The sequence below is a fragment of the Mus caroli genome, unplaced genomic scaffold (genome assembly GCF_978045245.1).
Source record: "Mus caroli unplaced genomic scaffold, Mus_caroli_1 scaffold_4, whole genome shotgun sequence".
NCBI classification, from domain to species: Eukaryota; Metazoa; Chordata; class Mammalia; order Rodentia; family Muridae; genus Mus; species Mus caroli.
In genome coordinates, this window is record NW_028227259.1 from 27,442,169 (window position 1) to 27,456,590 (window position 14,422).

General features: G+C 41.8%; 1 pseudogene; it reads right to left on the reverse strand.

Moving 5' to 3' along the window:
* The window catches only part of LOC147005081 (disks large homolog 5-like), a 34,599-nt pseudogene extending 20,498 nt beyond the window's left edge, over positions 1-14,101 (reverse strand).
* Positions 14,102-14,422: the final 321 nt, after the last annotated feature.

Sequence of the window (14,422 nt, forward strand, 5' to 3'; positions counted from 1 at the left end):
GAACACATCAAAACAATCATTCATCCTGACCAAGTAGGTTTTATTCCAGGGATGCAGGGATGGTTTAATATACAGAAATCAATCAAATAAGCCACTATATAAACAAACTCAAAGACAAAACCCATATGATCATCTCGTAGGATGGTGAGAAAGCATTTGACAAAATCCAACACCCCTTCATGATTAAAGTCATTGAAAGATCAGGAATTCAAGGCCCATACCTAAACATGATAAAAGCAATATACAGCAAAATAGTAGCCAACATCAAATTAAATGGTGAGAAGCTGGAAGCAATCCCACTAAAATCAGGGACTAGACAAGGCTGCCCACTTTCTTCCTACCTACAAAATATAGTACTTGAAGTCTTAGCCAGAGCAATTGGACAACAAAGGGAGATCAAGGGGAAACAAATTGGAAAGGAAGAAGGCAAAAATATCACTATTTACAGATGATATGATAGTATATATAAATGACCCTAAACACACACCAGAAAACTCCTAAACCTGATAAACAGCTTCAGCACAGTAGCTGGATATAAAATTAACTCAAACAAATCAGTGGCCTTTCTCTACACAAAGGATAGACTGGACGAGAAAGAAATTAGGGAAACAACACCCTTCTCAATAGTCACAAATTATATAAAATACCTTGGTGTGACTAAACTAAGGAAGTGAAAGATCTGTAAGACAAGAACTTCAAGTCTCTGAAGAAAGAAATTGAAGAAGATCTCAGAAGATGGAAAGATCTTCCATTCTCATGGATTGACAGGACTAATATAGTAAAAATGGCTATCCTGCCAAAAGCAATCTACAGATATAATGCAATCCTTATCAATCAAAATTCCAACTCAATTCTTCACTGAGTTAGAAAGGGCAATTTGCAAATTCATGTGGAATAACAAAACACCTAGGATAGCAAAAACTATTCTCAACAATAAATGAGCCTCTGGGGGATTCACCATGCCTGACCTCAAGCTGTGCTATGGAGCAATTGTGATAAAAACTGCATGGTATTGGTACAGCCACAGACAGGAAGATCGATGGAATAGAATTGAAGTCCAGAAATGAACCAACACACATATGGTCACCTGATCTTTGACAATGGAGTTAAAACCATCCAGTGGAAAAAAAAGGACAGCAGTTTCAACAAATGATGCTGGCACAATTGCTAGTTATCATGTAGAAGAATGTGAATTGATCCAGTCTTATGTTCTTGTACAAAGCTCAATACTAAGTGGATCAAAGAACTCCACATAAAACCAGAGACACTGAAATTTATAGAGGAGTAAGTGGGGAAAACCTTCGAAGATATGGGCATAGGGGAAAAATTCCTAAACAGAACAGCAATGGCCTGTGCTGCAAGATCAAGAATGGACAAATGGGACCTCATAAAATTGCAAAGCTTCTGTAGGGCAAAAGATACTGTCAATATGACAAAAAGACCACCAACAGATTGGGAAACAATTTTTACCAATCCTAAATCTGATAGGGGACTAATGTCTAATATATTCAAAGAGCTCAAGAAGCTGAACTCCAGAAATTGAAATAACCCCATTAAAATGGGGTATAGAGCTAAACAAAGAATTCTCAACTGAGGAATACTGAATGGCTGAGAAATACATGAAAAAATGTTCAACATGCTTACTGATCAGGGAAATGCAAATCAAAACAATCCTGAGAGTCCACCTCACACTCATCAGAATGGCTAAGATCAAAAATTCAGGTGACAGCAGATGCTGGCAAGGATGTGGAGAAAGAGAAGCACTCCCCCATTGCTTGTTCAACCACTCTAGCAATCAGTCTGGAGGTTCCTCAGAAAACTGGGCCTAGTACTACCACTAGATCCAGCAATAGCTCTCCTGGGCATATACCCAGAAAATGTTCCATCTGGTAGTAAGGACACATGCTGCACTATGTTCACAGAAGCCTTATTTATAATAGCCAGAAGCTGGAAAGATCTCAGATGTCACTCAACAGAAGAATGGATATAGAAAATGTGGTACATTTACTCAATGGAGTACTACTAAGCTACTAAAAACAATGAATTTATGAAATTCTTGGGCAAATGGATGTATCTGGAGGATATCATCCTGAGTGAGGTAACCCAATCACAAAAGAAGTCACTTGATATGCACTCACTGATAAGTGGATATTAGCTCAGAAACCTAGAATTCCCAAGGTACCACTTCCAAAACACAAGAAAATGAAGAAGGAAAACGAACTGCATGGATATGTCATTCCTTCCTAGAATAGGGAATAAAATACCCATGGAAGGAGTTGCAGAGACAAAGTTTGGTCTTTGAGAATAGGATCGACCATCCAGAGATTGCACACCTGGGGGTTCATCCCATAATTAGCCACCAAACTCAGACACTATTGCATATGCTAGCAAGATTGAGCTAAAAGGACCCTGATATAGCTGACTTATGTGAGGTTATGTCAATGCCTGGCAAATACAGAAATGGATGCTCACAGTCATCTATGGTATGGAATATAGGGCCCCCAATGTAGGAGCTAGAGAAAGTACCCAAGAACTGATGGGATTTGGAACCCTGTAGGGGGAATAACAATATGAACTTTCAGTACTCCCCGAAAGTATGTCTCTAGCTGCATATGTAGCAAAAGATGGTCAAGTTGGCCGTCATTGGGAAGAGAGGTCCCTTGGTCTAGCAAACTTTCTATGACTCAGTACAGGGGAAAGCCAGGGCTATGAAGTGAGAGTGAGTGGTTAGGGGAGCAGGGCTGGGGGAGGCTATAGGGCACGTTTGGGAAAGCATTTGAAATGTAAATGAAGAAAATATCTAATAAGAAAAGAAAAAATATTTTCAATAAACATGAAAAAAGGAAAAATTTAAAAGGAAATGATGATAAATACAGAAAATGATGTGGGGAAAGGAAAACCCTAACTCCTGAGTTTACATATTGATACATCTGCTCTCCAAATTAATATGGAGAAATCTCAAAGAGCTAAAAGTAAATCTACATATCACTCAACATTCCACTCTTTTACCTATGGTCCAATGGAATGACATCCAACTCCACAGAAATCTGCTCAGCTATGTTCATTGGTACTGTAGTAACAATAGGTAGGGAATTTAAACCATCTAAATGTCCTTGAACTGATGAAAAGATAAGGAAAACAGGGCACATACACACAATGTATTATTCTATTGTGAGGAAAAATGAAATCAAGAAAGTTTCAGCTAAATGCATGAACCTAAAAAATATACTGAGTGATATAAACCATACACAAGAAGAACAAACTCCACACGATGTTGATCATTTGTGTTTCCTATCTCCCAATCTTTAGATGTAAGTCCATAACTTGGAGCAACCACAGAAGACATGAAAGAAAAGGCAGACCATATATGAAAAGAAGAAGCTCTAGAGAGAGCTATAGCCGGGTACAGGTGATATGAAGTAAGAATGGAAAAAACAGAAGTGTAGTTGTTGAAGGAGGAGAAAGAACATTGTAGAAGAAGAGAGGGAACATCAATGCGAGGAGAGGCTCTTGGTCCTGTGAAGGCTCTATGCCCAAGTATAGGGGAATACCAGGACCAGAAATGGGAGTGGGTGGTTTGGGGAGCAGGGGCAGCAGGGAAGGATTAGGGGGTTTTGGAGGGGAAACTAGGAAAGGGGTAACATTTGAAATGTAAATAAAGGATATATCTAATAAAAAAGAAAAAATAAATAAATAACAATAAAATACTTGAGAAAATATAAAAAATATACCATGTTATATTTATCTAAAATTGCATGCACACACACACACAAACACATGCACACAATACGTATGTGTATCCATACATATATATATGTGTATATATATATATATATATATATATATATATATAATTACTTGCTATGATAATGCTTCCGTCAGGACCCATAGACTACATAACAAAAGACATATTACAAGGCATAGAAAACCTCCTTTGGGTTGATGGTTAAGGGAGCCCAAGGGATAATACAAGTAATCAACTGCTTTCTCCCTGTTTTGTCTCCTAAAACTAGAAGGTAAATCCCTATTGGTGAGGACACTATTCAGTTTGAGAACAGGACTTAGTGGAAGTGAGATGGGTGTGTTCCAGAAGCCTTCTTCCTGAGAACCTTTAGAGAAGTTAAATAAACATCAACAAAGCGTAACACATAAATTACTCACACACACACAAATACACATGCACAAACACACAAACACTCACACACACACATATACTCACACACACACAAAGTCCTGATATAGCTGAAGGAGAAAGTTTACGGGAATAAGAAAGTAGAGAAACAGGAAAAAGAAAATCTTTTCAGTTATTTTATAAATATTAAGTTACTCTGATTTCAAGAATATTAAAGGTCGGGAAGGACTGGAGGAGCTGAAAGGGCTTGCATCCCCTTGGGAAGAACAACAAAATCAACCAACCAGATTCCCCCAGAGCTCCCAGGGACAAAACACTAACCAAAGAGGACCCATGGTTCCAGCTGCATATGTACCAAAGGATGCCCTTATCTGACATCAATGAGAGGGGATTAATTCTTTCACACATTAACTCTGATTCATCTCCAGGCTGAGTCAGTTCTATTCAGTAAATACTTACACAGTCACCTGGAACAAGTACTTCCACAATATATTCTTAGATCTTCTATGGCAAAAGGGGAGCTTCAATTGTCCTTCCTAATTAGCACTAACAAAACACAGCAGTTTTTATTCAAGGACAACCGCATCTATCAAAAGCTATTTCCCAGAGTGACTTGGAAGGTTATTATATCTGGTGTGTGGTTATCACTGTTGCTGTATTGCAAGCAAAACTGAGGCACATGACTCTGGTCTTCCTGACTTATTTTATATTCTTTTGTGATGGTTTTTATTTCCTCAGCAGCTGCACTGCAATGACTGTATATTTCTCAATGTTTGGCTACAGAGCCATGGATAGATGTGTGTTACAGAGTACTTTATGTTAGGAGTAGGAGAATTCATGACAGCATGGATACAGTATGGAGGTGAATACATCTTAAAGTGTGTGTACATGGGGTAAGCCACATGATCCACACACAAGAGACCATCGCCTTGTGGATCCCTAGGTGCTATGGCTTCACACATATACAGGAAAGGATAGCTGGGTCTGGGTTTAGTCAGAGAAGATGCAACTGACCCTAAAGAGACTGAGGTCTCTGCAAGTTTAGAGGTCTGGTGGGGTGGGTTTGGGGAACCTCGTGGACAGAGGAGGGACAGGGGAGGAGGTATGGGATGTGGAAGAGACAGAGGGTAGATCTGGACTTTAAAACAAAAATCATAAGTAAAACAAAAGCATAAAAGTTTTATTTTTTGCCGGGAGTAATGGCGCACGCCTTTAATCCCAGCACTCGAGAGGCAGAGGCAGGTGGATTTCTGAGTTCGAGGCCAGCCTGGTCTACAAATTGAGTTCCAGGACAGCCAGAGCTACACAGAGAAACCCTGTCTCGAAAAACCAAAACATAACAAAATTAGTGTTATTTTTCTTGTGTTTCAGACTTGCTTTTCTTTCTAAGCAGAGTAAGTTTGTCACCTTTCTGGATAGACAGAATTAATAGGAGCTAGAAAGTTGAAAGCAAAGATGGCTATTATACCAGCATGGGTTCAGCACATCACCAAATCAAGGACAGGGTGAGGGAGTGGGCTGTGGAGCCAGCTGGAGAGCCACAGCCTCATGACTGGACCCTTGAGAGTACCAGGCTCCCCTGTGTCTCATTCAGTCCTCACTCACCTCACAAGGTGAGGACTTGCTCACTCTTGCTTGTAGGGAGTAGAGCATTGATCACTTTGACCACTAGGGGGAGCAGTGATGAGGGGTCAGGACTAATTCAAAGGTGTATATGGGCAGATGGTCTGTTACCCTGCCAGCTGGGTGTGGTATCAGAGAAGGAAGAGTGGGTGACCATAATCAGACTGACATTTTCTCAGCGCCATGCTCTAAGTACAGCCTTGGGCAAGTGGGTCCATCATACTGAGCTTTGGCTTCCTTATCTGTCATTGATGATAAGAATCCAGACCTCACATTGATGTTGTTTAAGTGAGATGCTTTGACAGCTGCCTAGCTATTGAAAAGAGATCAATATTATTGCTTATTACAGTGTAGACCCAGGGCCTTCCCTGGGAATAACAACAATAACGATTATGTTAGCAGCAATAGAAGTAAACGAAGGAATTATTGTTAGATTTTTCCCATCTTTTCTTTCAGTCAGGTCCAAGTTTAGGAGTGCAGGGGACTGGGCCTGGAGACTGCTGTAGCTGGTTAGGTTCACAGTTGCTTAGCTAGCCCCTGTGGAGAAACAGTGAAAGACACTTTTGGCTACAAGGTCCAAGACATGCATAGTTAGGATAGCCTCTACTAGTCACTTGCATGGTGGTGGCTGTCTTGGGTTGAATCTTTGTCCATTGCACTGCAGCTCAAGGCTTTTCTTAGGATTAAATCAGGGAGAACTTAGGGGGATTTGACCAAGAAGAGACTTTTATGAGATGTGTAGCAAATCCCAACTGTGACAGGCAGCTTTGTTATGAATACCTTCTTTATATACAGTACTGGAAATGCCCAAGTCACTTCTCCTTGCACAGTAGGCCATACAGCATGGTAATTCACTTTATGATGCCTTCCTTTCTGGAGTTAAAATTTCATGTAAAGAAGAAAATAGATCCTATGACATCTGAACTCTTAAAATTGATCTGTGTGGATGGGTTTTTTTTTGTTATTTATTGTTAATATTTTTGGTTTCTGAACTTGTTTTGTTTGCAAGAGGAGTATGTATTCTACAGGACTGTGACTGTAGCTATTCTGAATTTGGGTGCAGGGAAGCATGTTTCAATATGCCATTCTTACAGTAAACTTTTTTATAACCCAAATTAAATAACTATGTACAAATTACAGAAGCTGACAGAAAAGTCTCCTACATGTACAAATATGGATAAGAGTAGACACAGCAGGGGATAATAGGTGTGTATGCTGAGTGCTTACAGCAGCTGGCTTGCCCTAGGCCACCCAATACTCTTCCAGATTTCCCCATTACTGTTGTGCTCACCTTGTCCAGCAAGAAAATATGCAACAAGGTCAGATTCTTCTCAACAGCTTTCTTTATTTCAGGAACACCTCCATGCTACTGGGGAACTCAGGGAAACCCCTGGAGGACCGCCTATATCCACCCCAGCACTGTGGAGAGCTATGTGTCCTCCTGGGATTTGTCAGTATGTCGGACCCTTTGATGTGTAACACCCTCTCAGAGGGTTTGGCGCCAGATTCGGGCTGGAACCTGTGCAATGGCTTTGTTTAAGGCACTGGTGTACTGGAGGTCCAGGGCATCTTTTGGGCGTGCGGCTGCCTACACATTACACCCTTCACTTCACCACCTACCCTGTTGTTGTGTTAAGACTCCCACTTTGCAACAAACTTATCACACAGGGATTTTACACAGTTTGGGTTGGGCTTGGATCACAGGCAAAAAAACAGGTCATGAGGGATCTTTTTTTTTTTTTTTTCAAGTAGAACAGTTTGCTACTATGCTTAGAACAAAAAGAAATACATTATTGTAGCTTATAGCAAAAAAATAAACAAAAGAAAAAAAAGAAAAACAGCAAAACATAAAAACAAAACCCAATCCATGCTAAAGTGGTTAGGGACAGGAAAGACGATCTCATTAACCTTGAGTGGCCAGCCCCATGTAGCACTATTGCCCTGTTTCCCATGGTTAGCTGCTGCCAGGCTGTTCATACTTCCAATGCCATCCACCACCTGTGGCTAGCCTCCAGTGAGCTGGCTGCCACTCACACTTCCCCTTTACCTCTTAAAATAATAACACAAAACCCTTGTAATATGCCAGACAAATTTATTAGGGGAAATCTACAACCACAAAATGCCCATGTAAACAATGCAAAACTCAACACATACAAATACAACCTGCACACTTAGATCAGGAAAATGTACCTACATTACTCTATTTCCCATTTATGAAATCCCCAGTTACTTATGGCCCCTAGAGCCCCGTAGTCCAGCACCATCTTCCTATTCCTCCTTATTTTGTCCTTCATTCCCTCTCTCTTCTCCATCTCACTTCCCCTCTCTAAAAATCTCAGCTCTGCCTTTCTTCCCCCTGCCCAATAAGAGCCTCTAGCCTTATCTGATCAATTAAGATTTCACCTGACTGCACCTGTTTTTAGGGACTCTTGAGGGAGCAGAGCACACAAACAGCAATATTCCTTCCACCCCTTTTTGTTCACTTAAAAGGCTCTGAACACAGAAATAGCAGTGGTAATATCAGAGCCGTGTATACATGCCTGGCAGCCTAGGACACTGAGTGTGGGCAGGTCAGGCACTGTACCTACAGATCTTCTGAGTTTCTCCACTCAAGTGGATTTGAACCTGTTCATCTAATACAGCATATTCACTGGAAGGGCAAAAGCCAACGGCAGGAAGTGTGGGGATGCCTCACAGGTTAGTACATTTGCTACTCACTAGAAGACCCACATGGTACCTAACAATCATCTCCAGGAATGGTTGTGATTCCATCTGTGCTCTGAGGGAAATGTCCCTCAGGAGGAGCCACATACAGTATTACATTCAGTAGGAAAAACACCCATTCACATAAATGTTCAACATAAGTCTAATCAGCAACAGCAAAACAAAGCAAGTTTATGGTCAAGGACAACAGCATCTTTTAAAAGCTATTTCCCAGCAAGAAATGGAAGGTCATTATGTCTGCTGTGTGGTTATCACTTGACGAAGATGAGCTTTGTGAATGCCTTAAAGAAACAGACAGACTAATGCTCTGGTGGCAAGAAGCAAAGCTTTACTGATTTCTACAGCTTAAAAACATGGGTTATGACTTTGCCAATTAGGCCGAAACAATAACATTTTTACATAGTTGCACCGGGCAGACAATATTATCATTTTTGGAGTCATTTCCTCAGAAAGAGAACAAACTTCACAAGAAGAAACTGTTATCTGCAGACCCAAGGACATTTTCCTCTCCGGGTAAATATTAACTCTTGACTAGAAACAAGGAAAAACTCTGGCTCACAGAAAGCCATGTTTAGACATCCCTCCCTTTCAGGAGGGACGACCCCTGAACTTTCTCCCAGTTAATGGCTCTGACCTTTTCAGGCCAGAACCAAAGGGAAGCTATTGTTCGCCTCAATCACTGATGCTCTGTTGCAAGTAAACTGAAGCATATGGCTCTGGCCTTCCTGATTTATTTTGTATTCCTTTCTGAATGTGTTTATATCCTCAGCAGCTCTAGAACAATGATTGTATATTCCTCAGTATCTGGTTCACAGGATCATGAATGAATGTGTGTTTGTGACAGAGTGCTATATGTTAGGAGTATGAGAATTCATGACACCATGGATGCAGTATGGCAGTGATTACATCACCAAGTGTGTGTCCATGGGGTAAATAAAATTATTGATACACAAAAGTTCATCACCTTGTATACCCCTAGGTGGCTATGACTTTACTATATAGCCCTGGCTGTCTGGAACTTACAAAGATCCATTTCTGGATGTGAGTTCTAGGTCTACAGCAGGGGATAGAAAACCTGAATAAGGAAGATGGTCTCAAAAGTCACAACTTGCAAATCCATTTTTTGCATAAGAAATAGAATTTTTAAAAAATAGGTTTTACAATTTCAATTAATATAGAGATAAAGGCAAAAATAAACAATGAAATACAAGAACAAGAACATATAACTTTTAAATAACATAGCAAAAACTCAAAACAAAAAATGAAAACTTCAAACAAAACTATAAAAAAATTATTGTTCATCTTTTTTCTTCACTTTTAGCAGCACAGACCTATAGCCTGTTACTCCTCTTGGACATTTGTTAGCAGTGCAGTCACCTCCGTTCTCTGCCAAGAGGAATTATCTGAAGAGAAAAGGGAATAACACCCTGAATCAGCCATGGCTTCCTAGTTAGGGCCTATTCCCACTCTGGACATGTGATATAAAGAGATTCATATGAGGAAGATTCATCTGAGGAAAATTCTGGATGCTGGAGATCAGGGTCAGCAGGGGCCTCCTGGCATGACAACGCATTTTGCAAGATGGTCTCTTCTTTAGCTGTGGCCAATCCCAGCTCTCTAGCAGTTTCTGAGACCTGGGAACGGAAGGCAGTTACTAAGACACAGGAATGGTGGGGAAAGGCATGGCAGCTGTCAGACCTTTATCTCCCACTACCTTATCTTTACTGTACAGTCAACATTAATATTCAAACTGAAATTACTGATATGAAATCTGCAGATAGGACCCAGAATTCACTCAAACCTCCACATAGCATTCCACCTATCTGAAGACATGCATGCAAGAATGTGACATGTTATTCACCTGTCACCCTGAGTGGACAGAAGACTAAAGCAGAGTTGAAAGGTTCACTTGCCAGTGATAATAGTGCCTCCAAAGAGGCTAATTCAGAGTCTCACAAGAGGCTAACTTCCCAGAATACTTGTGTGAAAAAAGAGCAAAGAACAGCTACATTCCATGAGGAGGGCGGCTGCTTGGAAGTATGGATTAGAAAGTTGGTGGGAGGAAGCAAAGATAGATTCTATTGTGCCAATTATCAGATAGTCATAGCCTGGCCGAATTGTTTGTCCCTACCTGATGTTCTTTAGTCTCCAGGTTGTTGGTCTTCTCCTGTTCTTCTGTACCACTCAGGTTCAACTCCATCAAACATTGACGAATGACGGCCCAATCAGCCAGTACTTCCTTCTTCTCCTGCTGCAATATTGCCAACTTCTTTTTTATGAGATTCTTCTCCAGCAGGAGCCGGCTGTGCAGGTTACTGGAAACACACTCTGCATGGTAAGTTCCTGCAGCCTCCTCCTCCCATTTCTACTTACAGGTCCCATTAACCTGACATGTACCCTGATTCCTGTGAACACCTAATACAATCCACCAGAATACATCCATGACAGCTGTACAAACAGCAAATAGCCATTTCATGGAAGAAGAAATTTGTGCTGCAGTCCAAACACCAAAAGGGTCCATGTTTTTCCAAAAGAAACAGGGATCTCCATCTACTCATGACAGCCCATGCATTGGGACAATACCAATTAGTAGGGTGCAACTACAATCAGGGTAGTCATTAGAACCAAAGGGAGGGCGTTCTATCCTCATGTTACACTTCACTTAGCTCTGTAAAACCCTGCCTGAGCCCCACAGGCCCAGTACAACATAATAACCTTCTGATGATCTGAATCACTTGTCTGTTTAGAGGCTCCTGAGGATGCCTGGAGAACACTGGCAGTGGTAACAGTCTCCTAGAGACCTAGGAAAACTGAGTCCAAAAATCCAAGGGACACTGATGCCTAAAAAGCATAAAGTATAGAACCAGACCTGCAGTCTCCCGACCAGAAACAAAGGAAGGCAGAAATGGCCATTTCACAAGTGTTGGCCTCCCAGACAAGTACTTACCGATAGAAATTTATCTCCTTCATGAGCTCCTGCTTGTTCTCTCGGGCCTCCATGTTCTTGTTCTCTAATTCATGTAGGAATGTCATGATCTCCTTCTCCTTTAATTTCAGTTCTTTATAGTGTCCATTTGGCCTGTGGTAGGGCCTGGCCCCAGGAAGACAGAACTCCATAAACTTAGGCTTTTAGTAACACATGAACTCAGGCTGGGTCCTGGACTACTGCAGCCATGGAAACCACACACTGCATTCTAAATGCTGGGATTTTCTTAACCTTGGGAAACTGGCTATCCTGGCCCCTGAACACCAGAAGCTAGGCATCTAGATTGAGGGTGCCCTGGCTCCCTGCGTTACTCAGTAGGTCTGAAGGGCAGACTAAGCAGTTATGTTCTCAGGGGTCTAGGCTACAGGTCTTTACCCACCAAACAGCTGTGATGGTGTTTCCCCTGTTTCCATAAAAGGGATTCTAAATCCTGGATACCTAATACTGTAGAGACAGTTATTATATATAATTCTGGAGATGAGTCCAGACATCACCACAGATTTATAATCTGCCCCCAAAATACAAAAGTACTAACACATGTGACAACATAGTCAAAGTGCAATGCTATTTAAAGTGGGGACTACCAGGCCTCAGGACCCACCTCACCTGGATACTCTTAGGTAAGTAAATCCTCAGGCCAAAACACCTACCCCTAGATTCCAAATTGTGGAGAGAAATAAAAACATACAAAACATATTCACAGGTCTGTACCTGTGCATGCACATAGACTCACAGACTTAGACCTATACACAGGATGGAGAAACAAAGAGTGAGAGAATGAAAGAGAAAGAGAGACAGAGACAAAGGGAACACAATGAGAGGTAGAGTAATGCATGCAACATTACTGCCTCAGAGTATAAGGCACACAGACAAAGAGGAACAGGCATGAACTTCAGGCATTCTAATCAAGCACTGAGAAGAACCATGTGGGACCAGGCCCCTCCAGCTGCTACCTGGAGGTGCCAGCACTCAATCACGTGGGAGACAAGTAAAAACACAACTACAAACACACATCACCTAGAAACCTCCTGTCAAAGGCTTTCCAAATGAACCCTAGGAAATCATCACTGCCTCTTTCCCTGAGTTCTTCACTCAGATTCCAAGTTCCTCTTTTCAAGTGGAGGGAGCAGAAGAGTCTATTTCCCTTCTTAATCCTGACAAAACTTCAGGTGTGGCCACTCCTCTAATAAGTATATAGGGGCATGAAGTGAGGCCCAGTTATATTCTGGTGGTATAGCTTCCTAGAACCCACCCCTTTAAAAGCATAAGATGAAGGAGGCATTGCAGACCCCGGAATGACACCACAGATATGGAGCAAGGTATACCTCTTGTTCATGGATCCCTCGGTCACATAGATCAGGCGATCTCTCAGCTCATTTGTCTCCTGGGTAGTGAGCTGGATCTCTTTGATCAGCTCGTTCTCTTCCTTCTCAAACTGCTCCTTGCTCATGACAGGTATAGGGGATGATGTCTGTCTGTGAGCCACTGTAGGTAGATGAATACAAGAATATTTGATGTGAGAATGCAAAGAGTGTGGACTTACCAAAGAGAAGGAAAAAGGCCTGTAACCTAGTGACACCACCAAGAGATTGGTCCCAGCATGAGATTTCTTCTGAGTGGATCTCAGTTCTACCATCACTCTAGAGAGATCAGGTGATGTAAGTAGCCAGATGTATCCTCATTCCCCCTTAAACGTGCTTTTGAGGACCAGAGAGATGTCTTCTTCAGGGAACAACTTGGCTTCAGAGCCCTGAGCCCTGTGGTTTCACAAGTCAGACTACAAATTCACTATTAAAAGTATTTGAGATCTTGTGGATGCTCAGATATCCAACCTGTTACTCTAAGCCAAGGAATTGGCTTAATAAGTCAGGCAGGGGGAGAATATGTTCATCACATTGATCAACTTCCACCCTGAAACACAAAACATCCCAGAAATAAAAATAGAATCCCCCTCTGGGTCTATCAACTGCTTGTTCTTTGTTTACAGTATAGAAATGGCTGGCACCCACAATTGGTGATAAAGAAAGGTAAGGTAGGAACTGTCACAAACAGGAGGTCAGAGTAGTTCTGAGAACATGACATCATGGTCTCGAGCACCATTCTCTCCCTGTGACTAACGTCAGATAACTACAGGAGCTTAAAGAAGCCATGGACTGAAATGCAGGTATTCCCTCCCTCAAACTGGCATAGCTTAGACCCGCTGTCACTCCTGATGGTCTCATTCTGTCCCCAAGTAACACCCACAATACCCAGTGCAAGTCAAGACTTGAAGTTCATAGCCTAACAGCTTTGACCTTGCCAACTCCTGCCTTAGGGGATGGAAAAGTACTGTTCTGAAATCCTTGATGATTCAAGAATTGTGATAACCATGGAAGTTTTTTTGCTACCCAGAGTCTCCAGTTCCACATTACTAGAAAGGCCAGCTCAGGCCACCCCTACCAGGAAGCTCAACATCCACTTCCCAGGACTTACTCCTCATTCGCCAAGTCCACCTCCTTCGTCCTTCATTACTCTCAGATGGAAGGCCAGCATCCTTCCTCCCCTCTCTGGTCTCTCTCCCATCCACATTGGTTCTCTGAAAAAGTCTACCAAGTCGGGCAAGCAGGGCCATCACTGCAATGTCCAGTCTCTGACTGAGAAATCTCAGTCAGCTTGTTGTAACTACAACACTGGTGAGATCACAGAGGTTGCTTAGAACTCTCCAGGAGACAATAGAATGTCCAAGAAGGGACTGCTGATGTCATGGACTACATAAAGCCTTTGGTTCCCTGCTAATGTTCTCCCTGTACTGACAGGAAACTGAGCTGCTCTTTCCTGGGGCATAGCCATTGAGCACATCCTCTTTCCAAAGCCAGGGTTTGCTCTAGGCTTGATTGGCCACACCTAAGTAATTCCTATGTATCTAACTCTGTGTTTCCTTTCCAAACCCTTCTCAGAAATATCTCATCCTACCTTAA